We start from the raw sequence: 26104 nt of genomic DNA, 5'->3' as shown, positions 1-26104 counted from the left end.
GACTCCAATAAATGACAGTAAATCACAACACTGATTTAAAAAAAAATACAAGTCAACTGAATTGAATGGTCTCAATTGATATATTGAAAAATCATATTTTTGAAAAAATTTGTGATCCAAAACAGGACAAATACGCAGTGTGAGCAACAGCACAAAGTAGTGTTTACACAATGGTGGAAGACGAATGGAGTGTTTACAGTGGTAAAATAGACTACTTATTGGCAAGGTGGCATAGCTAACAGAAGGCGGATGATACAAATGTGACTCTCGAGGGCATCAAGTGTCAAATTATTAGTGCAAATGCTGATAAAACTGAAGCTTTTAGGGATTAATACACAGCCCTCTAGTGTGCGAACCCTTTCTTGGTGGATGACATAAAGTCCTGTCTCAAAGACAGTGGCAGTTTGCAGGGAACATGGGTGGCAGGGGGGGCAGTCAAAAAAACACTTACCTTTTGCCGGCCACCGTCTCTCCTCCGCACACCGCCTTCTCCTCAGCTACGGCGGAAGCAGGAAGCACACAGGCTCTCTCCCTTAAGCAAATTACAACACTGCAGTGTTGTGATTGGCCTGAGCACCATATTTCGGCGCTCAGACGAAGAATGGGAGCCTCAGCATGTTTCTCACCAGGCTGTGTATTGCAGCCTGGTGGGGAACATGCAAATTTCGCATGATTTTTGGGCCGGCCCAAGAAGGCTAGCCAAACAATCATGCACACTTAGGGAATGCAAACCACTCCTCTCCTTGTGACCACCCGCCCCGCGCCGCCCTAACCTAGCCCTGTAGTGAAAAATAAAATGATAGTAACAGGGTTATTATCATTTTTTTCCCCTTTCTCCTGCTCTCAGAGTAGTGGGGCGACGCTACTCCGCCTTAGTGGAGGAGCCACCCCTGCTCATAGAGGCCACTTACATGTGACTAACCAAGGTTAATGCAGCTATCTAGAGAAAATTCACCAGGAAATAGGTCTTAAATGCAATATCGGCCATTATTCCTGACAAAGCCCGGTGACCGAATGGTCTCACCAATCGCTTTAACAAACATTTTGTGACTGAACTAATCCCCACATAGAAATACTATTCCATACTTTCTGTGATCATGAATGTTTATGCCCTCAATGTTGATAGCAAATATTTCTCTCATTCATGAGCATGGCAAACCAGCTGATAAATACAAGTCCTACAGTCCAATAGCTCTTATGAATTAGATATCAAGATTTTCACAAACGTGCTGGCCAATAGATTCATACCTCATTGGCCCTACCTTATTGACTCTGATCAGGTTTTTGGAGACAAGCTGCTGATAATATTCATCGAGTTTATCATCTGGTTGAAAAGGTTAAGTTCAGGAAGATCCCCTACCCTTTGATATGTCAGTGAAATTTCTTTTTCCGGTGCTAGAGGCGATCGAGTTGGGCCCTAACATTCACCCCTGGATAGCGGCTAGCCAAAAGCAAACTACACAAATGTACTGGTTAATGTAGCATACTGGACCACTACCCTATCAAGAAGGATGAAACAGGGGTTGCCCCCCTCGCCTTTTATATTTGTATTGGTAATAGAGACCTTAGGTGCCATCGTGCAGAAGCTTCAGAATATCTTGGGGATGCACGTCAGTGATGATCAACATAAAATACACTTGTTCACGACAATCTCTTATTAACTCTGGCAGACCCTGAATACGTGATCCCTAAAGTTATGGAAGTTTTGGAATCCTATGGGAAACTATTGGGATTCAAGGTCAATCTAGATCAAACTGAAATGCTCATCTAGGTATACTGCCAGAGGTCAAAACTAGACTCCTAGAGGTCACACCACTGAAGTGGGCTGCAAAGAAATGTGAATATTTAGAGGTCTATATTACTCCAAAACGCCACTGAATGTGTGCAGCAAACTACCATTGCCTTCTTAATGCTATCACTAACAATTTGCACAAATGGACCAATCTCTTTCTCTTGTGAATGGGCAGGGTGGCAGTAAGTGAATAGAATGTATTGCAGTGATTCCTTTACCTTTTTCTAGCACTCCCAGTGATTCTCCCCAAGTCTGACGTAGGGACTAGGAAAAAAGTGATCAATGTCTTTATAAGGTTGTGTAAAAAGGCAAGGGTTTTAAGGAAAGTGTTGAACGAGCACAAACGTTCAGGTGGATTGGGGCTACCAAACATTAAGAAATACTATTAGGCGTCTCAGCTTACAATTCTTTTTTGAACGGTCCCTTTACGAAACTACAGGCCACTGAATCCATATGGATGCCATAGTGATGAATCATGCTCTATTAGCTGTTCTGTGGTTGCCCAAGAAAGATAGACCACCAGTCTGCTATTACCCCAAACTTCTGAAACCAGCCATGATAGTAAAACTCTGGCTTCCTTTCCATCTCCCTATACACCATTGGTGGGTAACATAGATTTCACTCTAGGTATTGGTAAGAGAGACTTTAAACGCTGGATAGAAGGGAGTGCTTGTTGCAATGAGACTTGAATGCTACATATGATGGTCCTACCGGGCTCATTTCTAATATATATGCTATTTTGACAGATATGGGAGAAGCACCGGAGTGGTCTTCTATGAAGCGCTGGCACAAGTCCTTGGAAATGCAACTCTCCTCGTCTCAATGGCAAAAACTATGGGAGGCTATCCAATTGTTATGCAAGAGTTTGCAGAATAGAAAAGTACTGTATACGATAATGATGGGTTGGCATGCCACACTAGTGAAATTGAAACATATGTATGATATGCCAGCTCTGCTGGCTGGGATGTGAGAATGTGGGGATATGCTATATATATGCGGTGGGCGTACACTTGCCGTATGCTCTTTTGGAAGGAAGTCCTAAGTCATAGAGAGTAGTGGTTGGATATCCCTTACAAACAATCCCGGCGACGATGGTACTTAATTTGAGGCCACCTGACATCAAATGCCTATCCAGGACCGGAGACGGATTTTTGCCATGAGTTTGGCACTTAAATAGAACTCTCCTCTTATTCCGGCAATGCAAGAATGGGCGGGAAAACTCTGGATATTGTTGGCAATGGAAAAATGTATCTGGGCATTCTTGAAATGGAGCATAAATATGAAAAGATGCGGACTCCCCTGGTACATGGCTTGCAAGAAAGAGTTTTTGTATGGTTGTCTCAAGTTGCTGAGATCCCTACACCTGACATCGTAAATGAGCAGCTACTGTGTAACCTATTCTTGATTTGTTGTTCAATTTATTAAGCGCCAGATGAGGGACCATTTGTTTGACCTTCAATGCTAGATAAGATAGTGAAGTCATATCCATGCAGTTCTACCTAGTGGGAAAGGGAGGGTCGGAGAGTGGGGGAGGGTCAGGGAAGTGCAGACAGAAATTTATTTTGGAAGTGTTTTGTATTCACTTTCACTGATGGTCCACACTGTTTTATCCTATTCTATGAAAAAAAAGAAAAAAAGAAAGCTGGAGGAGGAAATCCCAATGCTACTGTGTGATGGAGGGGAGGTGCACACAGCCTTTCCAAACTCACAAGGGGAGTCTATGACAGTGGAATTGTGCTACTGGATAGCTGCAAACACTACTCTGCATCACAATGAGCCATTCCTAAAAGTAGATACAGTAATTCTGGGAAATAGGGGCTACCCAACAGCTTTCCCTGGACCTGAGACAATGGCAGAACTAAAGGTACATACAGAGTCCATGATTTGAACACGCAAGGAGGCCACTAGATAATTGAATGGGAGAAGGCATTAGTGAATCAAACCCTGGTATGGGACAGTGTGGCACAGACTGAATTGCAGAAAACGCAGAGATCTGAGGGATGGAACTAGATATGAATCAGAAAATTGGGAGCTTGTGCCAAGATGAGAGGCTGAAAAACCGGGGTTGTCCTTTGGGAGGACTGCCAGATGGCTGAGACGGAGGTCTTTTCTAGTTCCAGACACACCATGCTATGTCGACTCACATAGTGGTGGGAGCATAGGTTGCAAAGACGCCCCTGCTGAAAGACCACCCTGCTGTCAGAACTCTTTACCAAGAAGCCATCTCACTTACTTATAGCTGCTCAACAATTACAGAATGCCAGAGAGCAGCTAAAGAGCTGGGTGAGAGTAGGCACTTAGCGCCCTCGAGAAAAAGTGATCTGGGTTAGCTTTTGCCTGGTCCAGTTGCTCTTTCTACATACATCCTGCTAAACAAATTCTATCTTGTGTAAGATGGGGGAAAATTGGGTCAGATCTCTGTGTCAGAGGATGCAGCCGATTGGGAACCTTTCTTCATACACAATGGGGCCGCCCAATACTAACTGGCTACTGAAGGCTGCATGGGCGTGCAAGAGCTATGTCACTGGATACCAGGCAAAACTGTCTCCCAGGCTAGAGGAACTCAACATTTGGAGAGATTGAACACACCTCCCACACACACAACTCTCACCACTTTGGGGCTGATAATAGCAAAAAGGAATGTGGGCAAGAAATAAGGATCTGATATGCCTCACAATTTAACCTCTGGGTAAAAAGACATGGATAGGTGCATGTTGGTGGAAAAGCAGGTCTATGAGTGGAGGGGCTGCCCCTATACGTGGGAAAACATATGGCAGCAATGAAAAATGTACTAGGGACAATAGTGGTCTGGCCCTTGTCTGAGGCAAGAAAGGAAACCACTGACAGGATAGTGGAGAATGGAAGTGACAATTTGGAGCTGACAGAGCAGAAAGGTTTGGTGCGCTAATCTTGCTGGGTGCTTGAGGTACTCTTTCCCTCAAAAATCTTGAGGACATGCACAAGAGAGGCCTATCCATGTGCAGCGGATGAGGATAGGGCTCTTCCACAGATTTAGGTAGCGCTATTTGATGGACTGATAGAGCAGCAATAGAGATGGTTTGTTTTGATGGAGATTTTTTGCACTATTTTTGTAGTTTTCTTGTGTCTTATAAAAAGGATGTATTGCAGTACCTGAAAGATTGGAATGGATTTAGTTACAGGAGGTCCCTGTCACTCTTTTTTCTGTTGATTTGGCTCTTACTCCCTATTATGGGGTCTTGTTGGTTGTGTTCATTAAAAAAGTTAATGCTTTTTCCATCTCAACCAGTAGATCTTGATGGAGGTGGGTGAGGATTGGGGTGATCCAATATCATGCTCCTCTGAAGTTGTTAGATCACAGCTTTCAACATGATTAGTATATGAATGTGATTGTTTTTTTAAATGTATGACTTAAATGTTTTTTTAATTTATCATTGTGCAGCTAGTGTCCTTGACTTTCTGCTGCAGCAAAGTCCCCCTCTTTTTTTGGTCTGTTGTTTGTTGCCATTGTATTTGCAGACTTGTTTGCCAAAGGCAATAGATTCATTGTTGAGGTGGGCGATGATTCTACCCCTACAAGCTCAGTCTTTTTCACGGGGTTTGATTGTTTTTTCTTTTTTTGTCTCATGCTGTAGGCAATATTGGACAGTGAGTCATCGCAAAACTTGTGAACATTGGTCTGCAGAGGGTTATGTTAGGTGAACCGTAGCTTGGTATCTCTATCCTGTTTGTTGCTGTTGCAAATTGTGTCACACCAATGTCACTCAAATCTAGCCTTTGCGCAAGATGGTAGTGGTCTCAGCAGAGTCTTCAGCTTCCCTAGTTTGTTCTGATTTACCAATTTAAAGTCAATTGTTGGAGTCGAATTTGGCTGGCTGTGTGTGAGATTCACTTTAAATGTGCCCAACACTGATTGGAATATTGATGGAACATTCCCAATGTGTTAAGTATTGGGTGGCTGGGACATGGCCATGGCTCTGGTTGGTCTTATCTTGCGGCCAAATTATTAAGGTGTCTAGATTTTGCAGAAGATTCTGCCCTTAATGCAGTGGTTAGTTGCCTTTCGAACAATTAGATGTCTGGACTCCGGCAGAACTCTAGAGAACTATAATGACAGGAGAAAGGTTAATACTGTAAGTTAACTTTAGTTAGTCACATTAACAAGAGTAAATACAACATTTAACAAGAGTAAATACAACACCCGCTCTGATTAACTGTACGAGTTTCTCATGGTGTGGACTGACAGGGTCAGTATTTTCACTCAAATATACACAATAATTAAGGCAATGTGCTCTAAGCCAAAGAAGAACACTGGTCCAGTTATAGATTCTGCAATGTGCTGGCCTTTGACAGACCAATAGTAGCTGATTCCATCCGAGAACTTATATGCCGGAGGTGGCCACTTTCCCCAAGAAGGCAAATGCAGTCTCATTCTTTGTGTATGGCAGGAGCCAGTGTAGGCCAGGAATGGCCATGTCAGTTTCGTATCAGTCTCTCACATACGATCTTACATTCATTTCAAGTTAACCTTGTGTATTACAATGTACCTTTAAACAGAAGAGCTACTTGTTTAACCACTTAGGGCCAGATGTACAAAGCTTTTGTGAGGTCGCAAACATCGCAAATCGCAGAATAGAGTCTTTTGCGGCCTCCAAGTAACATATTTTAATGTACAAAGGCCCAATTTGAAATTCAGTAATGTATTACTGAATCGCAAATTGGGTTTGCAATTCGGTATTAGTAAGGGGCGTGTTTAGTGCGTCCCTTCCTAATACCGAATCGCAGTGGTATGTGTGAATGTTTTGCAACCGAAATGAGGTTGCAAAATATTCACATTTTTCCGCCTACTTAAAGTAGGTGATAACCCATTTACAAATGGGAAGGGGTTCCCTCGGTAGCTATTCCCCTGTGAGAATATTTGCAAAAACATTTTTTGAGAGCAGGCAGCAGTCCCACGCACCACTGCCTACTCTTAAAGAATTAAAAGAAAGCTTTTAATTTTTCTTTTTGAAATGCATTCCATTTTCATTTAAGGAAAAAGAGCTGCATTAAAAAAAAATGGTTATTGAAAAGCAATCTCAGACATTGTAGTCTGCTGACCACCATCCCTGTTATTTCTGCAATTCCCAATTGGTCGTAAACCGAGACCTACCTCATGAATAATAATGAGGCAGGTCTACTTAGGGAGACAGCGTTTACAACGCTGTCATTACATCGCAGTTCCTTTACAACGCGGTCGTTATAACGACCATGTTGTTAGAACGTGAAGACTTTACAACGCAAGCCAACTCCTTCCCTACTGTTGCGCAGGCTGGAGTTGGAATAGTAATTTATACTATTCCTAAGTCCAGTGTGCCCCCTACAGCAAGTCGATCTAATGACTTGCGTTGTAAAGGTATCGCGTTCTAACAATGCTGTCGTTGTAATGACCGCGTTGTAAAGGGACGCGTTGTAATAGCATGTGATGTAACATGCTATTTTCGTCTACTTACGACCCACTGGGAATCGCTAAATGCATCTAAGACATGTTTGTAAATTGGTGTTTGCAATTACCAAATAGCAAATCGGATAAATTCAGTATTTGGTAATTGCAAACTATACACAATCTATATCTGGAACTTAAATCTGGAACTTAGACCCCCACTCTCAGGTGCAATTTCCTTCCTCTCCATAGTCAAACATGCCCCTACTTCCATTAGGAGATCTGCAGTAGGAATGTCAATGTATTACCTGACAACACTTGTTGAGACATAGGGTGTGATCCTTTCAAAGCCTTATTCACAAGCAGCTGCAAGAAGTGAGATATGATTGCAAAGCATGCAAATAAATCATTCCATTAACCTAATTAAGATATTTTTTGTCATGTGTATGCATAATGTATTGATATAATGCTTAGCTAGCACCATACACAAAGCTAAACACTTCCATCTTTAGGTAATATATTAGTTGTGGCTTACGTGGATGATCTTAGTGATTGCAGTTTGGTGAAAGTAAATACTTTTCTATGGAAGTATTTATTTATTAGGGTTTCTCTTAGTTCTCAGTCTTTGTAGTAGTAGAAGCAAATAGCGGGAGAATGTCTCAATCATGAAATAGAAACACAATTTCACAGTACCACCCACATGTTTTTTAGGGCGCGATTCTCAAAAAGGCTCGAATATTTGGTCCTCAAGTTTACTCCTACATTTTGAGAAAGCTTCTGACTTTCCTGGCATTTACAAGAATTCCAAGCGTACACCTCGGAAGCTGCATTTAAAGATACACATTTACAGACTTATAAATTAATCATGCATTTCTTTATTCATGTTGAAATGTAATGTATGATTGCATTGGCACTAAATAAATTTTTTTGTTTCTCGCAGGGAAGATACGTTATCCTTAGAGAAATCTATTAACTTGCTCATATGTGATTGGTCCTCACATTTTAATGGTGTACTTAACATGGAATACCATAACCCGATATTTTGTAAAACGCAAACTAATCACCCCTAAGGGTCTCAAGGTGCTGGGGGCCATCAAGGTGATTAAGCGAGCTATTGTATAGAGTCAAATGGTGCTTGGCTGAGCTGCCGCCAGGACTGGGAATCGAACCATGAAGCCAATGCTCCGGAGTCAGCTGCCCTGGCCGCTGCGCCACACCTCTCCCGATTAAAGGCGTGCAATAGCGGTATCATTTTCGGTGTAAGGAAATCTGTTTATGAGGGCATATTACATTTTGTGAATCACCAACAGGAACTAGAGTACAACGTGAAACCTGTGTCTCTGTCATATGCCATAAGTGTTTTTTATCAACTATTTTACACAGGACTTGTTGAAGTAACGTAGTGCACAATTTTTTCAATGACTCATCCACATGTAGCTTGAAGAGTTGATGTTTGATCATGAAAGGTACAAGTAAATAATAGTATTTGCTGATATAAGTTATTGATTTGTACTATCAATAGAGAAATTCTTTCTTTGTTACATTTTGCATACATAATACACATATCTGAATTCTTTCACTTTGAGATAACACGTATTTTTGGTCTCTTACACAGCTAGTGTTACTGTTATTGGGTCTTGTCTAGTGAACGAATTAATGTTTGTTGGACAGTATCTACTTGCTCAAATTTTTATCAGTTCTCATTCTTGGTCGTAGGAGTAGCAAATAGAAGGAAATGTAGCCAGAACTTGTATTATTAACAAGACTTGAAGATTAATTATCTTAACGTCATGAAGTAAAAACAGCTGTTGACAATAAAGTAGAGGTCTGCAAAGTTTTCATGAATCCATAGTTGTGAAAGTTGGCAGATTCTAGCCTACGGATAGTAAGTATATTTTTCCTATTTTTCTATGACTATGCAATGCTGGTAGATGGACTTGGTCCTTTCTGCAGGGGCATTCCCAAACTGTTTGCCTTCACCCTCCTGTTTTCTGAACCCGTTTTTGTTGGCTTTTAGGACTTTGTCCACTTTACTACTGCTAAACAGTGCTAATGTGATTGTGCTCTCTCCCTAAAACGTGGCAGGACGGGCTTACACTCAGGGCCGGCTTTAGTATTGGCGGCGCCCTGTGCGAAAATGCTTGCTGGCGCCCCCCCCCCCCATATGAACACCTCGCCACGGATTCCCTCACTACCACCATTTGACAAAGCCCCCCAAGTCTCCATAAATCACTGTCTCTTAGATTCATTTAGTTTTATAGCGCCACTCATACCAGTTTAAGGTGACAGAACACTTTACATCACACAAAAGTTGCACGGAGACAATCATACGTGGATAAATCAGTGTATAGGATATGTTACATATGACAGAGGCCTACAAGGTGTAGGAGTCACATGGCATCCATACTGGTAGGTGCTATATGCTAAGAGTCCTTGGTCTGAAAATGCACATATTCAGAATTTAAAATGTAACACCATTGTTAGGGTTTTCTTTAATAATAAGAATTTATTTCTACCCAAATGAACCCTTTTTGCAATATTAGAATAAGGAAAGACTGGGCAAAAAAACATGTAGCTATAATATATTCCTTGCAGTTGACAGTTAATAGCTCACTGCTCTATATTAGGATTTTAACTTTTAAACTGCAAGTAACATAAGGATCTCTCTGACAAAAGCGATAACCCATTGACCTATTTATATTATATGCAATTTGTGATGTGAATGGGACACGTTCTTTGCCGCAGGCATATTAACCTTCTGCGCTATGATGCATCAAACTTCCACTACCAGACAAAACTCCGGGCTATCTCCAGGAAGAACATTAATCACCGGAGTTATGGTGACATTTTTATTGATGCTTGAAAATTGCTGGGACAAGGAACGTGGCATCTGGTGTTTTTAAAACAATAAACATGACGCACCCACCCCAAGTCAGCGCCCGGTGCGGTGGCACCGATCGCACCGCCCTAAAGCCGTCCCTGCTTACACTAACCCTGGGTGGAGTATGCGTAGTGGTGCTCTGCGTAGTTCCACGGAGTAAAAATAAACCTCAGTGGAACTACGCGGAGCTCCGCTCCGGGACCCCACAAAGCAGTATAAAAAAAATTAAAAAACACCACTTACCTTGTCTTCTGCCTGCCCTGCTGCTCGCCGCGGTGTCTACCTTCTTACCGCGTCCTCCTCCTCGCGTCCCTGTAGGTATTACATCTCCCGTTAACTGCGCATGCACAGTTCATGCATCACGTAATACCTACAGGGACGCGAGGAGGAGGCCGCCGGAAGAAGGGAGACACCGCGGTGAGGAGGAGGGAAGGCAGGAGACAAGGTAAGTGGTGTTTTTAAATGGGGCTGGCCTCGTATACCGCTCCGCCACGGAGGCGGAGTTTTACCCAACTTCGCATTCTCAGCGGAGAGTTGGTAAAACTCTGCTGGCGGAGAGGAGTACGACGCCCGGGGTTAGCTTACACCCAATTGGCATATTGAATTTAGTTGTAAGTCCCTAGTATAGTGGCACTACCTGTGCCCAGGGCCTCCTGTTACATGCTACTAGTGGGCAGTATGATCTTTTGACTTGGTAAGAGTATTCTGCATCATTCAGAAACTCTGTCCATCACCACCCCCTTTTTCCCAAATCGATTTTATCCACACTCAGTGTGGGAGGGTATGCTCAGACGTGAGTCCCTTGCTCATTGCACCATCAGGATTCAGGCAAGCCGGGCCGACGAAGGCTGTGATGCCAGAAACCGGTCCCCGGAAGCTTGTTTCCTTCCCAGTATAAGAATTGGCTTGGTAGTTTGGTTTGCCCTGTTCCCATCATGCACTGGGACAGGTACAGACTAATTTGCATTTAGCCAGGTTCTGAGCTGGGATGGTGCAGTGAGCTAAAAAACGGTGATGGATTAAAACCATGATCTTTTGACTTGGTAAGAGTATTCTGCATCATTCAGAAACTCTGTCCATCACCACCCCCTTTTTCCCAAATCGACTAGTGGGCAGGCAGCACAGAGTGTGACATCCTCTTAAGTAGTCTTTAGAATAAGGTCGGAGATCTGCCATTGTAGAGCCTATAGATGCAGTTTTAAACTGCCATTTTGGCCTGGTAAAATAAATCTTTTGCCAGGCCCAAACCGTCCTTTTTAATATGTACAAGTCACCACTAGGGTAGGTCCTGGATGGCCCATAGGGCAGGGTGAAATCTATTTATAAAGAGGTTTTACATGTCCTGGTAGTGAAAAGCTCTTAAATTCGTATTTCACTACTGCAAGGCCTACCACTCCCACAGGATATCATTGGACTTAACTTATTACATTTTATGGTGTAGTTTCTAAATGTGTATAGGTAACCCATAAATGTTTGGTGTCTCCGGAATCACAATTTAAAATCCTAGCTTATAAATAAAATGTCACTTTTAGAAAGTTGGTATTTTTTCTTGCCTTAGCCATTTGAGGCATGCAGCCTAAATCTGGGTCAAATGACTGGGTGTGGGTGACAGTTGGGCTTTGTGTATTCCTCCTGGACAGCCACACACAATAGGGGAGCGTAGGTGAGACTGAATGGGCCATCACTGGCAGGATTGGTGGAAGGACCTGGGAAATTCCCCACTTATACTTGAACAGGCTGTGTCCTGCATCCACACAAAGGGCTGCATATCCCCTGTAGTTAGTCTGGAGTCACAACCAGGAAGGCAGGGCATCTGTGTACTTCAATGGCATGCCTCTAGAAGCTTCTTCCCACTTCAATGGCACAACTGGGTATTAATACGATATGTCACACGCCACCACTACAATACACTTCTAGATCTGTCTGTGGATTATATGCCATGAAGAAGTACTGTTCTGCTACTACAATGACTGCCACTCTGCTGGACTGCTGCTCTGAAGGAGATCTCACAATGTAATGCAACCATGATTGAAAGTAATTTGTTTAGCAGACGTAAATTGGTCCCTGTATCTTGTCCATGCTCCAACACGGTTGGCCTGAATTTGTGACGTTGTCCCAGTCCGGCCCAACTAGATAGCCACAGTGGCACCTTCTACTGATTAGACTTTTGCTGTTTTGGTCTCAAGCAATTGATTACATTTTACTCTATAATTCTAAATAAATGTGGGATTTTTCTTGTGTTGTGTTTTCACTTTCTAATTGTTTGACGTGCTGCCTACACATTGCCTCTAAGTTAAGGCTGTCAGCTTCTGTGCCAAGCTATCAGAGGGTAAAGCACAGTTTAGTTTGGGGTTTGCTTGTGTTTTACCCTGGCAAGAATTGTGATTGCCGCTTGAGTAGCGTTTTACCCCCCTCAACCAGTAACCTAATTTCCTACACTGGTGTTCCATGGATGGCACAGCCTGCCCACTGGCATTTCCTGCTTTTTGACATCCAAGAACAGGATGTAGTTGATGGGGTGGTGGGACCTCTCACATCCACCATTTTCTGTTCCAAGTAGTAGATGTAAGCAAGCAGGAGATGCTGGCAAGCAGGCTGCACCTTCCATAGGAATACTGGTAGGTGCCAGGATAAGCTGCTGGGAAAATAGAATGGCTGGCAGGAGAGCAGAGTGAAGCAGGGAGAAAACTCTGATGGTGGTTGGACATGGTAGGCTAGACTGCACTATGAGGAGGGGGAAACATTGTTTGGTTGGTTGTGTAGGTGCGGGGCCAGCATTGACTCTCCAGGAAGGTAGGAGATCAGCTTAGGAGCTCCATTCCAGAGATACCCAGAGATGCTACTCATTTATAGGTCTGGCATATGAAAGCTTTTAACACTGTTGCCCCTCATCCCTGCTTGTTTCCGGTTTGCTTTTAAACGCCCTTCTTCCCCAGTCTGTATTGCATTTTAATGACCTCCCTCCTCGCCATTGTGTGTTTTGCTTTTAAAACCCTCTTCCCTCATGTCTATGTTGGTTTTAACACATTACACCCCCTTCTCTGTGTTGCATGTAATTCCCGTTTGTCCGTGTTGCTCTTACCTCTTTCCCTTCCTTCTTGTCCATGTTGATTTTACACCATCCCATCTTCCCACCTGTCATATGAAAAAAGCACTATTAACTGCTCTTATTTACGATCCTGTTGCCTGCTACCCTTGGTCCCGTTGCTTGTGTTGCCCGTTCTCTATCGCCATCCCTCTCATTGTCCATCATGGCACATCCCCACCCACCATAAGAAAAAAAGCACTTTGACATGGCCAGCGCTGGTTACATCATAGTACTTGTTTTCAAACTTTTAGCCATGGTGCACCGTAGCCGTGCTGCTATACAACATGGCTAGATGACACTGACAAAGCTAATCGCTCTCACATAGACGCATGCCTATTGGCTTTGCCAGTGCTTTTTATAACTACCTGCACTACAAATGCTGAATATCTCCCATAATTTAAAAAATACTATACAGCGTTGTGAGCTGTAAGATGGTGCACTTTCACACACTCCTACAATAAATGCCACACCTTTTCAGTAAAGGTATAATTCACAAAAAAAGCTCAGACTTTTTTTGGCTTTCATGGAATGCCCAAGAATTTCAGAAGTAAACAGTGATGAACTTGGAAATGTAACACCTGTTCATTTTTTATGTAAAGATGTGATCTATCACTACAGAACCTTTTTGTTTCTCAATGGGGAGACAGCTTATTCCATGGAGAAACCACTCCTCCAACAAAGGCAGCAACATTTGAAGTGCTCCCTTCCTTTTTCCCTCGATGAAGATAGATTTATTGTGACTATTTTCAAGGGAGGAAACTATCTACAGATGGTTTGCAAATGGCCATTACCTGAGTGTTGTCAACGTTTGTTGGTGTCCCTGACCTGGAACACCAGCACCACACACATGATGTGTCATACTCAAAGTTATGCAATACTGGCATAATTTTAAGTGTAAATACATCCATTTGTTAGTCTAAATTTCCATTTTGTGAACCATTAATATAAATTCTAACTTGTAAGTGACAGTATTTGTTTTTCTAAGTGAATCTAAGTGAAACATAGGTATGCAAACACTTTATTTAATTTGCCCGTTAATCTAGATAAGTTGACTTACTACCTGTTTAAAGATGAATGACTTCTCATTAGTCAGATGAATTAAAACTTGGAAATAATGATAAAATGTGCTATTTAGTTTATCAAGGGACAAGTTAAATATTTTTACATTTTACCCTGCTCTTAAAATATGATTCTCACATTGAGTGACAGAAGTCAAGGAACAGCAGCTCCTTAGTTTTGTCTATTTGATTGCTTTTATTCCATTTGATATCTTGACCTTATAATTATTAAGTAATAAGGACGCGTTGATGGTAAAACTTAGTAGTACAAGAGGTAATTCTGATTCATAGAAAGAGAAATAAACACAAGAAACTACCTGTTAACAAGCCTGGTGAAAAAAATGTTTAATCGAGTTAAAAAAGACCCTCCCTCCCCCGTGAACAATACAAGAAGGTGGTTCACAATACAATGTGCTATTGAATGTGGCAAAGGACAATTTAAAAGTTTGATATTTTACCATGCTTTTAAGATAAGCCACCACACACATCATTCATGTTCTACAAAAGTGGCAGTAGGACATTAAAAGTCATGTTGAGAGAAAAGCGTGGCTACCAATAGTGCAGAGCCATGACAAGTGAACACCTTCCAAGCTGGCAGCTGTGACCTGGGAGGGGAGGACTGGGAATGTATTTGAGACCTCCCTTGAGAAACATATTCGCGGAGCACGGTGGATGAGTAACAGTGTGAGAACTTAGTAACATATCTGGTGCTACATGGATGCAGCAGATTGTTTCTGGGAATTGTTTGTCATTTGCATCCAACCAATGTGCCAGCAGTGGCATGTGCATTCAAATGCTCGTCACCATTACTAAATAATGCTCTGTGTGATGACCATGTACCCCTCCATGACCGAGGTCCAGGGTTGTGGCTGATGATAGGGAGCGTAACATACGATTTGAAGAGTTGGGATGTTTAAACATTCCATCTCCCAAGAATGACTCCACGCAGAAGTGCTGCTGCTCCATTTCTTATAAGCATCCCTGCACTTGCAGAAGGGCCTCCATAGCAGCAAGGTACCATGCAAGGGAAGTCAGACCTGTCAGAGGAAGCTGGTCCACCATACCCTTAGTCTGGGAACCTCCTATGCACAGCACTTCAGCCGTACCCCAACTTCACAGTCACTGACCACAACCAGGAGATGCTTCCAGTTCATGATCGAGCGGTTGACCCTGGTACTGGCTATTTAGTGAATTATAAGATCTATAGAATTACAACAGGCACGACTATTGCCCCAGGCTCTTTAGGCTTCTTGATCTCTAGGAGTTACTGATGGGGAGAATGAGGATCCCACGGGGAATTGATTTCCTTTGCAGTTTCTTATTAATCTATGAATTTTCAAAGTTCATCCTCACAATCCTTGTTTCTTATGCATCCCTGAAGTTAATTAGATTTTTAACCTCAGGGATACTGCATTTACACTTCCTTTCTAGGGACCTCAATATGTAGTCCTATGTGAGCTTTTTACTCATGACCACAGGGGTCACAATTGTAAATTTTATTGGCATTTTTTGAAACTCAACATTTCCTTGGAAGATCGCTCCTAATGTTTTTATCACTCTTCACATTAATCGATTAGCAGCATGCACTTGTGTCATTGATACTAGCTGAAGCTGCTCTGCCCTGGACAGCTCTGAACTCCCTGCACTACTGCTCTCTGGCTTGTCGTTGCACCAGTCGGTATTTCAAATCTACATTAATAATCGTGTTCCCATAACTCATGATTCCATCACAAACAAGTAACCTTTCAAGTTCTACTGTAAGAGCTAACCTATTGGGTTGGGATTTTATTTGTACATTTAAGTTGTATTGTTTTCTGTACACCTGAAGGAATCCATCTCAATGTGCCACAGAGGAAGGAAGACAAGGTGCTTATCTGTTGTGTGAAATGAATTGTCAACTTACTGCCGATAACCCTGAAATGTGTAAAGATCTATATGAATTTCTTGCTCAGGTGTCTTCCACCGTATGGCACACAGCAGTCAAGAACCTGAGTTGCATCTTATCAACTGAACCAGTAAAAATGAAGAGGAATCATATAAAAAGTTACCAAGCCTGAAGCCAAAGCAGGAATTCAACTAGCAATCGCAGATTTTATCAAGCAAAGTGTTTTTATACTCTGAGTAATTTTGAGTAACTGGGTTGTTGGTTGCCTGGGATTGTGATTCCTAGTCAAGCAACAGCCCCAGGCAGGGTGATTTACAAAAAGTCACAAAATTAACCTGTGCTTAACCCTGTATATCTTGGCACAAAAATCAGTCAAGCTTAACTTAGTTGCATTGTGTAAAGTATTTATGCAGCACACAAACAATAATAGAGTTAAAACACAACACAAGAAAAATTCCACACCAATATAGAACAACAGAGTACATTTTTTAATAAATTATTTGGCACCAAAGTAAAAAAAATCCAATCAGTAGAACCTCAGTTATGATTTTTTTAAAGATTTAAGTGAAAATAACACTAAAAAGCACAAATTGTCACTCGTGGTTACCTGATAGTGCGAGACCGGGTGAAAGTAATACGTTTAGGGCAACAGCGATGGAGTGCGGGCGGGATACAGGGAGCATGTCAGTCCGGCTGAAAGAGTTACCTTCACAGTCCACTGCAAAGAGTTCCATTCATGGTGGAAGGGGACTGGAATCCTGAAAGCACTCTACAAATCCACCTTACATTACACTACATACCTTACAAAGGGCCAGGAGAAGGAGGGAGAGTGTTGCAGGTAGTCATTGTAGTAGCATGTTGATCAGGCCGGGCGTTGTTGTAGTGTGAAGAGCAGGCTGGGCAGGCTGGAGCTATGCGTTGCCAGTCACCGTAAATGGTCAATGCTGTAGCCAAAGAGTTGGTTTGCCAGAATTTTGCTTTGCCAGGTGGCATGAGCGATAAGGTCTTGCCTTGAATGGGCCCATTTGAGTTTGCAAAGAGCCCCAAAACTTCAGAAGATCTCCACTGAGGTCAAACCAAGGGTCCAGGACCTGAGGGACCCCACTTGGGGTGAGGAACTCACTGCAGCTCGGTCTAGGCGCTGGAGTAAGATTGTGGAGCCTGTTATGTCCCTGTGGAGGAGGGCAGCACAATAGCCCTTGGGGTCACACTGGTAGTCCTTGGTTCAATTGATGAAGCAGGGGTCAAGCAGCAGGACAGACCTCTGAGAGTTCAAGAAGGGTTCCAGGTGGCAAAGCAGTCCTTTTAGGTGCAGCAGTGCAGTCTTTGGAGTACACAACAGTCCACAGCAACAAGTAGTCCACTGGGCATCCTTTCATAGGTCCAAAAATTGAACTGAAGAGTAGGCCTGAGGGCCCTATTTTTATATCTAGTGCTTTATTTTAAGTTGGGACACGTTTTTAGAGGTTTCTTCTTGAAGTGCTTGGACTTTCCTGACTCTCCTGCTCTCGCTTCAAGCTGGCTTTAGGAACAATGCAGTGGTGACAATCCCTTTGTGCAAAGGCCCAGCACAGCCTATTCAGTTGCAAGTGGGGTACTGCCTAGCTCCACCCCCATCCTGCCAGCAGATGGCCCATTCAGACACACCTAATCCTTATATTGTGTGACTTTGGAGGATTTCACAAAGTCTAAATATCAGTTACACTCAGTCATGTGACCAAGTACAGGCTGCAGGTACCAAAAGGCTATGGGCAGGAAAATGCCAACTGTCTAAAAGTCGCATTTTCAAAATTGTAATTTAAAATCCACCTTTACCATTAATGAGGGCATGTTATTAAAATTTCACGGATACCAAACTAGAAATGCTTACCTGGTCTCAAAAAAAAGTTAGCACTTGTAATAAGTTAACCCAATGTTATCCTATGGGACAGGTAGGTCTCACAGTGGTGGAAAATTATGTTAGGAGTTTTCACTACCAGGACATGTAAAACTGAAAAGTGCACATCCAATCTTTTAATTACAATGCACCTTGCCCTATGGGCTACCTAGGGCCTACATTAGGGATAACATATTTGCAGTAAAAGGGGCGTTTAAGGCTTGACAAGGGGAATATAGCCAAATAGAATTAGCATGTTAAAACTTCATTCAGGCTGCAATGGCAGACCTGGGACATGCTTCAAGGAGGTATTTAAGTGAGTGGCACAATAAGTGCTGAAGAACCACTGGTACCATTTAATTTACAGGCCCTGGGTATATAGTAAACCATTTAACACAGGGACTTAAAAGTAGATTAAAGATGCCAATAAGGTGTTAACCAATTTTACCATGTGTGTGTAAACCCTGGTAACACTCACAAACTACAACAACTACCAATTTTACAATGTTTAAGGGAGTGAACACAAACACTTTAGCACTGGTTAGCAGTAGTAAAGTGCACAGAGTCCTAAGGCCAACAAAAACAAATTTCAGCAAAAAACAATGGAGGGAAACAGGCAAAAGGTTTCGGGAAGACCACCCTAAGGCTGCCAGGTCTAACAGATACTGATTGTTGGCAGATGAGTATTCCTTTACTTCCTATCAAAAAAGCTGGAAAGCCCAACGTGTACCGATCCATTTAAGATTTGAGAGCCATAATTATTGTAAATATTCCTAATTTAAATGCACACAAGGGGTCCATTGGGAGTGATAAACCCAATCAGAAATGTACTACTCCCTAACAATTGAACATACACAAGAGTACATCTGGTTAACAGAAGGGTGTTATTGTACATGAGAAAATACTTTCTTTAGGACAAGTACCCTCACCCACCTGAGGGTGGCATGCTTCTTGCTTGAGTGCTCTCCTCACACCAGGACCAAATGGTACCTGGTGTAGGCAACAACTCCAATGGAGAGGAGCTGAGGGGTTTTAGTTATAGATGTGCGCTGAGTATGGGTGAGAGGTAGAGTGCTATGTATATAATATTGTGTATTTAACTACCTTCTGGTAGGCTAAATATAAGTTGTACTTTGGTGCCCTAATAGATATGAATAAAAGAAACGTGAAGGAGAATTTAGAAAAAATGCTCCCCTTAAAAAAGATCAACATGTTTCTGCTTTAGAGTGACTCAACTCAGGGATCATTGGGGTCCACCATCATACTATATTGTAAAGAGACAAAGGACAACATTTGAAAGCATTAAAAAAACCTATCAATAAACAGAAGTCCACTACTAAAGTAATGTGCGTAGACCTGAGTGACAAAGTGCCCACCACCAATGTACACACCAGTGATAGAAGCAGAGTGATGAGCAATCTTACCCTCAAAATGGAATTTCCCCTCACTCTCAAGCAGAGATAAGCCACTCTAGAGCAAAAATATGTTGACCTTTTAAGGGGAGCCTTTTTTCCAAATTTCATTACAAGACCGGAGGCTACCATTATGCATGATCTTTTATTTGCTACTCCGGCCAGCAGCACCTTCAAAGAAATTTCCAACCAAGAAAAAAATCCCAAACTGGAATCTTAATAAACACTAAAAGTCTCTAGCATAGAACTCTCCTCTTTTAAATGCTGCTCCTGTTCAGGTAAGTACCTTTTATTATGTTTGTCTATGGTACTTTCATAGTATGAGAGTATTTAGGAATGATTGGAGGCTTCTAATTTTCAGAAGCGGTGTGTTTTTTAGTTGAATAATGATTATTGGATCTTCAGAGAATCGGTTGGTAGTTGTAAGCAAGGATATTCGAGCGTCATGTTTGTGGTTTTGTGAGAAATAATTTTTGTATGAGAAATGTTTAGATTAAGCAATTGTTATTATGCGACATTTGGGAATAAGGAAAACATTAGTCCAAGTGTTTTTAGTGCATTCTGTGTAAATCAGGCTCACCGTTGGCTGAGAGCGTGATTCAGCGCAAGCCTGGAAGAGAGGAGCTCTATTCAGGACTCGAAGCGAGGCGGTTAAATGAAAAAAAAGCATGCGATCGGCGTCTGAGTAAAGGAAGCCCATGATTGGTTTGCTGTGATCTCCTGAGATCACGGCGGCCATCTTGGTTTGCGCAGTTTTGCTCATTTAAGTTGAGAAACCTGCTGCCATTATCGTGCAGGGGGCAGATTCTTTTAATCCTATCCACTGGGTGCACCAGAATAAAACTTACATTAAGCCTACCAGGAGATGATTTAGACTCACCACATTATCAATATTACTCTGCCTCTAACCCATACGTAGCGCTCATCTAAAACTGAAAACAACTCAGCTCCTCTCCTTTGGAGAGCTGCAGCCCATACCAGGTACCATTTGGCCCTGGTGTGCGGAGGAAACCCAAAGATGAAGCATGCCACCCTCGGGTGGTTGAAGGTTCTTGTACTGAGGAAAGCATTTTCTTATGTTCAATAATACCCCTCTGTTAACCAAACATACTCTTGAGTGTGTTCAATATTCACAGCTTCCCTGTCATTCCTAACCTCTACTACCATCCTTCCCTGTATCCTGGCACATGATAAGTGGTTTACAGTGGTAGATTTGTGTTCCGCCTTCTTTTCCATATCCATCAGTGAAATTATTCAGGTTGTCTCCATGTTTTCATTTGGCATGTCTCAGCTGCTGTGGTGGAGGCTCTTTCATGGCTTTACAGAGTCTACATCGATGTTTTACCAAGCTTTAAAGAAAGCTGTGGACACCTTAGCCTTTTCAGTGAACTCAGGTTTGGTTCAGTACATTGATGACCTTCTGCTTGTCTCTGTTACATTAGACCAATGCAAGAACAATGCTGACTATCTCAAGATACCACGTCGGATAACAATTTTCCACATAAAAACTGTCTTGGATGTGACTTTCTATTGTAAACAGTAGATTCTTGGGTAACCCTCTATGGAAAAACCTTTGAAAAATGATGTTGAAAAGGGCTCTCTGAACCTTTGCAATGGTCTAACTAAGCTAAACCAACAGCTTCCCTTTGTGCCAGTTTGGGACTTCTGGATAATGCAAAACTGTTTACACTGTGCTGCAGTGAACGAGATGGATTTTCCCCTGAAGTTCTCTCGAAGGATCATGGCGATCAGAAAAAGCTCATAGCATACTATTCTTCTTCTTTAGACCCCATAGTGGCAGGACTCCCTCCATGTCTCTGCTCCGTAGCAACTGCTTCACACATTGTTGAAGCCTCTGAAACCTTTATATTGAGTTCTACCTTGAGTGTGGCTGTTCCTCAATCTGTTGTTGCTCTTTTCCTCACTACCTAGACCCAACATCTTTCCACTGCCACATTGTTCTGAAATGAGATTCTTTTGACCTATATATCACCCTAGTCTGCAGTCCAACTCTGAACTCTTCATCCTTACTGCTGACTGGTGAAGAGGGAGAGCTTTATGATTGTCTTGTGGCAACTAACCCCATAACAAAGCCCAGCATTGATCTTACAGATACACCAATTCCAAATTATGAAGCAATCTATCTCCCCAAAAGGTTAACATACGGGAGGTTGAAACATCGTTTAAGTGTAATTTCCCATTGGGGGCAGGTAGAAAATTGGAGCTTGGTGTCTATGGACTCACTCACATCTTTTGATAAATTTGGTTTTTAGATTGAAGGTCTGAAAATGCTGCTTCTAGAAAGTTGTCATTTTCTTATTTTGATGAGTCTGTGCCTCTGCCTGTCTATGAATACATGTCTTTGTCAGGATGACAACTGGGCTTTGTGCATTCACTCAAGATAATCACACAAAGGGAGCTGGGGTGTGCCCTGCATATCCTGATGGCCCATCACCAGGCTGATGGGTTTTCTTGAGCTAGAGTGATGGGAGGAGCTGACACCTGCACCTGAATAGGGCTGTGCCTATCTCCACACAAAGAGCTGCCTACCCCCTGTAGAGTGTCTGGAGGCAGGGCCAGGAAGGGCAGGGTCATGTACACGTTAAAGACTTTTCATTGAAGTCTCCCTATTTCAAAGGCTAAAATGGGTTTAAGTACTGGACCTCTGACACCATATACTCAGAACACTTCTGGAATGAGTACTTTCTACCAGGAAGACGAGCTGTTGTGCTGCCAGGAGGGCCTGACACTTTGCTGGTTGCTTTACTGCGTTGGCCCAGCTGCTTCTGTCCTGGGAGTGAGAGGACTGGACTTTGCTCTGAACATCCTGCTTTCTAAGGTTTCTCCAAGGGCTTGATTTAGGCTTGCCTCCTGTTAGAAGTCTCAAGGCTATCAAAGACTTTGTCTGCAGTCCCTGGGCTCTTCTGCTGAGATGGTACCAAATCCAGTTATGGTTCCTTGCAGGCGAGTTTTTGTGCTGCAAAAGGAAACCAATCCATCAACTCCAAGCTTCACTTCCAAACCGGTACATTTCTGTGAAATTGGCGCATCACCGCTGCCTGCATCTAAGACGTGGTTCCCGCTCGCTGAGTACGCGACGCAACAACCGTGACTTACAACGCAAGCCCCGACTTTGCCGCAGCACCTCAGAAGAAGCACCACTGCGCGAGTCTCGAGAACCACTTCACCGAAGTCTGTGACGCACCACTATGATTCCGATGCAGTGTCTGTGGTCCAGTGGTTTGACATCGATGCCGTGGAATCAATGCATCGCACTGTGAAATTGATGCATCATCGACACCACAATGACTTCTGAAACTGAGTTCCCACACCTGCAACTGACGCATCACCTCCTCTGTGCAACGCATTGTCCTTGGGCATTTGCGGCTCAATGATTCTGCACCACCTCCAGGAACCAACGCTTCACTTGTTACAGTGACGCATCACCTCCTTTGTGCAACGCATCATCCCCAAGCACCAGCATTCCAACAACCCTGCCCCGCTTTCAGGAACTGACGCATCATCTGCCTTTGCCACACGTCACCTCCTCTGCACTTCGCATCGTGTTTGATTTCTCACACATCCAAGGTACTGTGACCGGGGTCTGCTTGACTCCTGTACACGGCTCGTGCTCCATCGTGGTCGGACAGAACTTGTGGATTTGTCCCGGTCAGACGCAACCAGGTAGTCCCAGTTGGAGCTATAGTTTTCTAAACACTATAATTTTATTTAAGTTTGCAAAATTCCTATCTTGACTTGTGTATGTTGGATATTTGACGTTTTGATTTTGTTTTAGTCAGATTAAACTTGACTTTTTTTCTTTTCTTTTTTTTTTCCGTTTCATATTTATTTATTGATAAAAATAAATTAACAAGACATAGAAACAAGAATATGTATACAATATTCTAAAATAACTTGTGTTCATACAAAGTAACAATACATCATATATAATAATAAACAATAAGTAATAGATAAGTTATATAAAATTATAGAGCAAATGAAGAAAATAATTTTAGTATATATATATGAAAATAAGTAATATAAGTTTTGTAGAGTAGAAAAAGGAAAAGGTAATAGAGAAACCCTAAATGAATACACAAAAATTAGGTAAATAATAAAGTATAAATATATGTCAATGAATTTATATAAATTAAAGAAGTATTAGAATATAAGGTTATATCGTATGATAAGAGTGGATAGAAAGAAATTCAAGGATTGTGAAGAAACGGAGCCCAAATTTGCTAAAAAAATTCCTCTTGATCCTGTAATCTATAAATAATACGTTCATGAGAAGCAGTTTGAAACTTGACTATTTTTCTAAACTGGTGTGGAGTACTTTTGTGGTGTTTAGGGTGTGTTACTGTGTGTGTGTTCACAAATACTTTACAAATTGCCTCTCTAGTTTAGCCTGACTGCTCTGTGCCAAACAACTAGAGCGTGAGCACAGATAAACGTTTACTGTGTACTACACTTACCCTGACTAGAGTGGTGGTTCCTGCTTGTACAGGGTGTATACTCTGACAACCAGAAACCCCCTTTTTTAACATCAACCTCTTGTGGTAATTGGCATCCCCTGGTAGTTGCAGCCTATTCAGGGGCCTAAACTGATATCATTCTAGTCTGAACTTTGTTTTATCACTTGCAGCATGTAAACCCCCTTATCGTCTGGCGCCTCCTCTTGATTTCCTCTTCCTGATACAATTTGATGGATATACTTTATTTGGTCATTTACCCTATGTCTCCCTCCAAGTTCCTCCCAACAGTAAGTACTATGACAGTCAGCCCTTTGAGCTATTTCTTATCCGATTTTCACTAATGCTTATTTAAGTGAGATATTTCTTTACGTTCAGAAGGTCAGAGGAGACTGCTACTAGTGCGGTCTCCATACTATGTTATGCTCAGAAACCTGATTGTGAGCGATCCAAGATCTAGTGGACATCCTGGAAGGCAGCTAGTTGTTTATTTACATGACTTTCAAATGCTTTTCCTAGTGCAGAAAGCAAAGAAATAGGAAGGTGATTAGAAACGATGCTGCACGTTTCTTTAGGATGGGAGAAACTTGAGTGGACTTCCATTCTGCCGGAAAATTGGCTGAGACAAATGATAAATTATAAGAGCCATCACTGAAGGGGCAATAGTGTGGGCCAGGCACAAAATAATCCTGGGAGGACATAACTCCACAGGAGTTCCAGATTTCACATGAACCATCATATTTTGAAACTGTTCCAAAGAAAATGGTTACAATTTTTCCAAAGTATTGGCGGCATTAGTTGGAGGATGGGTAAAATCAGCTACATCCTCCTGCTGGTCATGGTTGACTGAAAAATTAAGAAATACCATCATTACGATGGTGGGCGGACAAAGTCCGCCCGCCACCGCAACAGCAAAAGGAACTGCCCGCCATAGGTGCGGCAGTCCCGACATGCCAATCAGGATGCGACCGCCACCGTGGCGGTCGCACCTGCATTTTTTACATTGCGGCGGGCAGTGCTGTAAGCAGCACCCGCCGCAATGTAAAAAATGCATGTTGTGCATTTGCATTCACAACGTGACAGGCACCGCGTGGTGCCTGCCACCTTGTGCATGCACATGTAGGGGGGTACCAAGGGTACCCCCCAAGTGCCCCCCCACCCCCGAACACCCAGGGGGCCCGCAACGGGCTCCCAATACAAAAGACCGCATGCCTTTCCATGGCGGCGTTGCCTCCATGGAAAGGCATATCTCTGCCTGCATCGTAATATGGATGACCATATTATGCCCCTTTTCCGCCCAACCAGCAGGAAAGCGTCGGACGGTCTTTCCGTCCGCCGTGGAACCCTCAGCCATACTAATATGGCGGAGGGTCATTCAGGCATGGATGGCTGGTGGATTGTCCCCGCCGGGCCAGCGGTGGCTACCGCCGGCCCGGCGGGGGCGATCCGCCCGCCATCCTAATGGGCCCCATAGTGTCTATTTTATCCACAAAAAAGTCAGCCAGAGAGTTGCATAATGCTTGCATGACCAGGGTGGTGTGATTACAGGCTTGAGGCTCCATGAAATCATTTGGGGGCATATGTATGAACAAATCGTTTTGCGAGTCCTTAATAGCGATTTTTAGCGAATTGCTATTAAGGACTCGCAAAATTGAATGTATGTAGGTATCGCAATAATAATTGCGATTCCTTAATTTTCCTTAATTGCGAATTGCAAACTGCGATTCGCAATTAAGGAATACCTTCCCATTCATTCCTATTGGCCAATAGGCCCATAGGAATGAATGGGAAGACATTCGCAATTTGAGAGTACTCATTAGGTACTCGCAAATTGCGAATGAAATTATTTCAAGGGTGCAAGGGTGTCAAAAGGACACCCTGTTGCACCCCTGAAATATGTATGTGTGCTGCCTTGCCTTACTCTGCCTCAAAGAGGGGTTCATTGGGTGTTGTGGTGGGTGTTCCCAAACAACACCCATGGATTTTGACACTGCCCCAGATTTACAAAATCACGTAAACCTGGGGCGAGGCCAAAACCATACTCCTCCCCAGAGCAGGCGTAATGAGGTGAAATATTTTCATTTCTCTTAGTTTTTTCCTCTTTCATCTTCCTGCACAAAAACAATCCTGCCAACAATGTAGACACCCATGCACTTTGGTGCAAGATTGTATGCGCTGGCGCTAAGCTGCAAATTGTTCGCTGGCTGGAAGTATTGTAATGCACCCTATCTTGTGATAG

General features: G+C 42.7%; 1 long non-coding RNA gene across 1 annotated transcript in view; it reads right to left on the bottom strand.

Annotated features, from left to right (window-relative positions):
• Positions 1-5202: 5202 nt before the first annotated feature.
• The window catches only part of LOC146860158 (uncharacterized), a 78626-nt gene continuing 57724 nt past the window's right edge, over positions 5203-26104 (bottom strand). The window contains exons 2-3 of the long non-coding RNA XR_014979107.1: positions 13157-13209; positions 5203-5876 (exon numbers count right to left, since the gene is read on the bottom strand). This is a non-coding gene — a long non-coding RNA (uncharacterized LOC146860158). The remainder of the gene's footprint in view (positions 5877-13156; positions 13210-26104) is intronic.

This window comes from Triturus cristatus, chromosome 3_1 (assembly GCF_964204655.1).
Source record: "Triturus cristatus chromosome 3_1, aTriCri1.1, whole genome shotgun sequence".
Classification (NCBI taxonomy): domain Eukaryota; kingdom Metazoa; phylum Chordata; class Amphibia; order Caudata; family Salamandridae; genus Triturus; species Triturus cristatus.
This window is presented reverse-complemented; position numbering and strand designations above follow the sequence as displayed.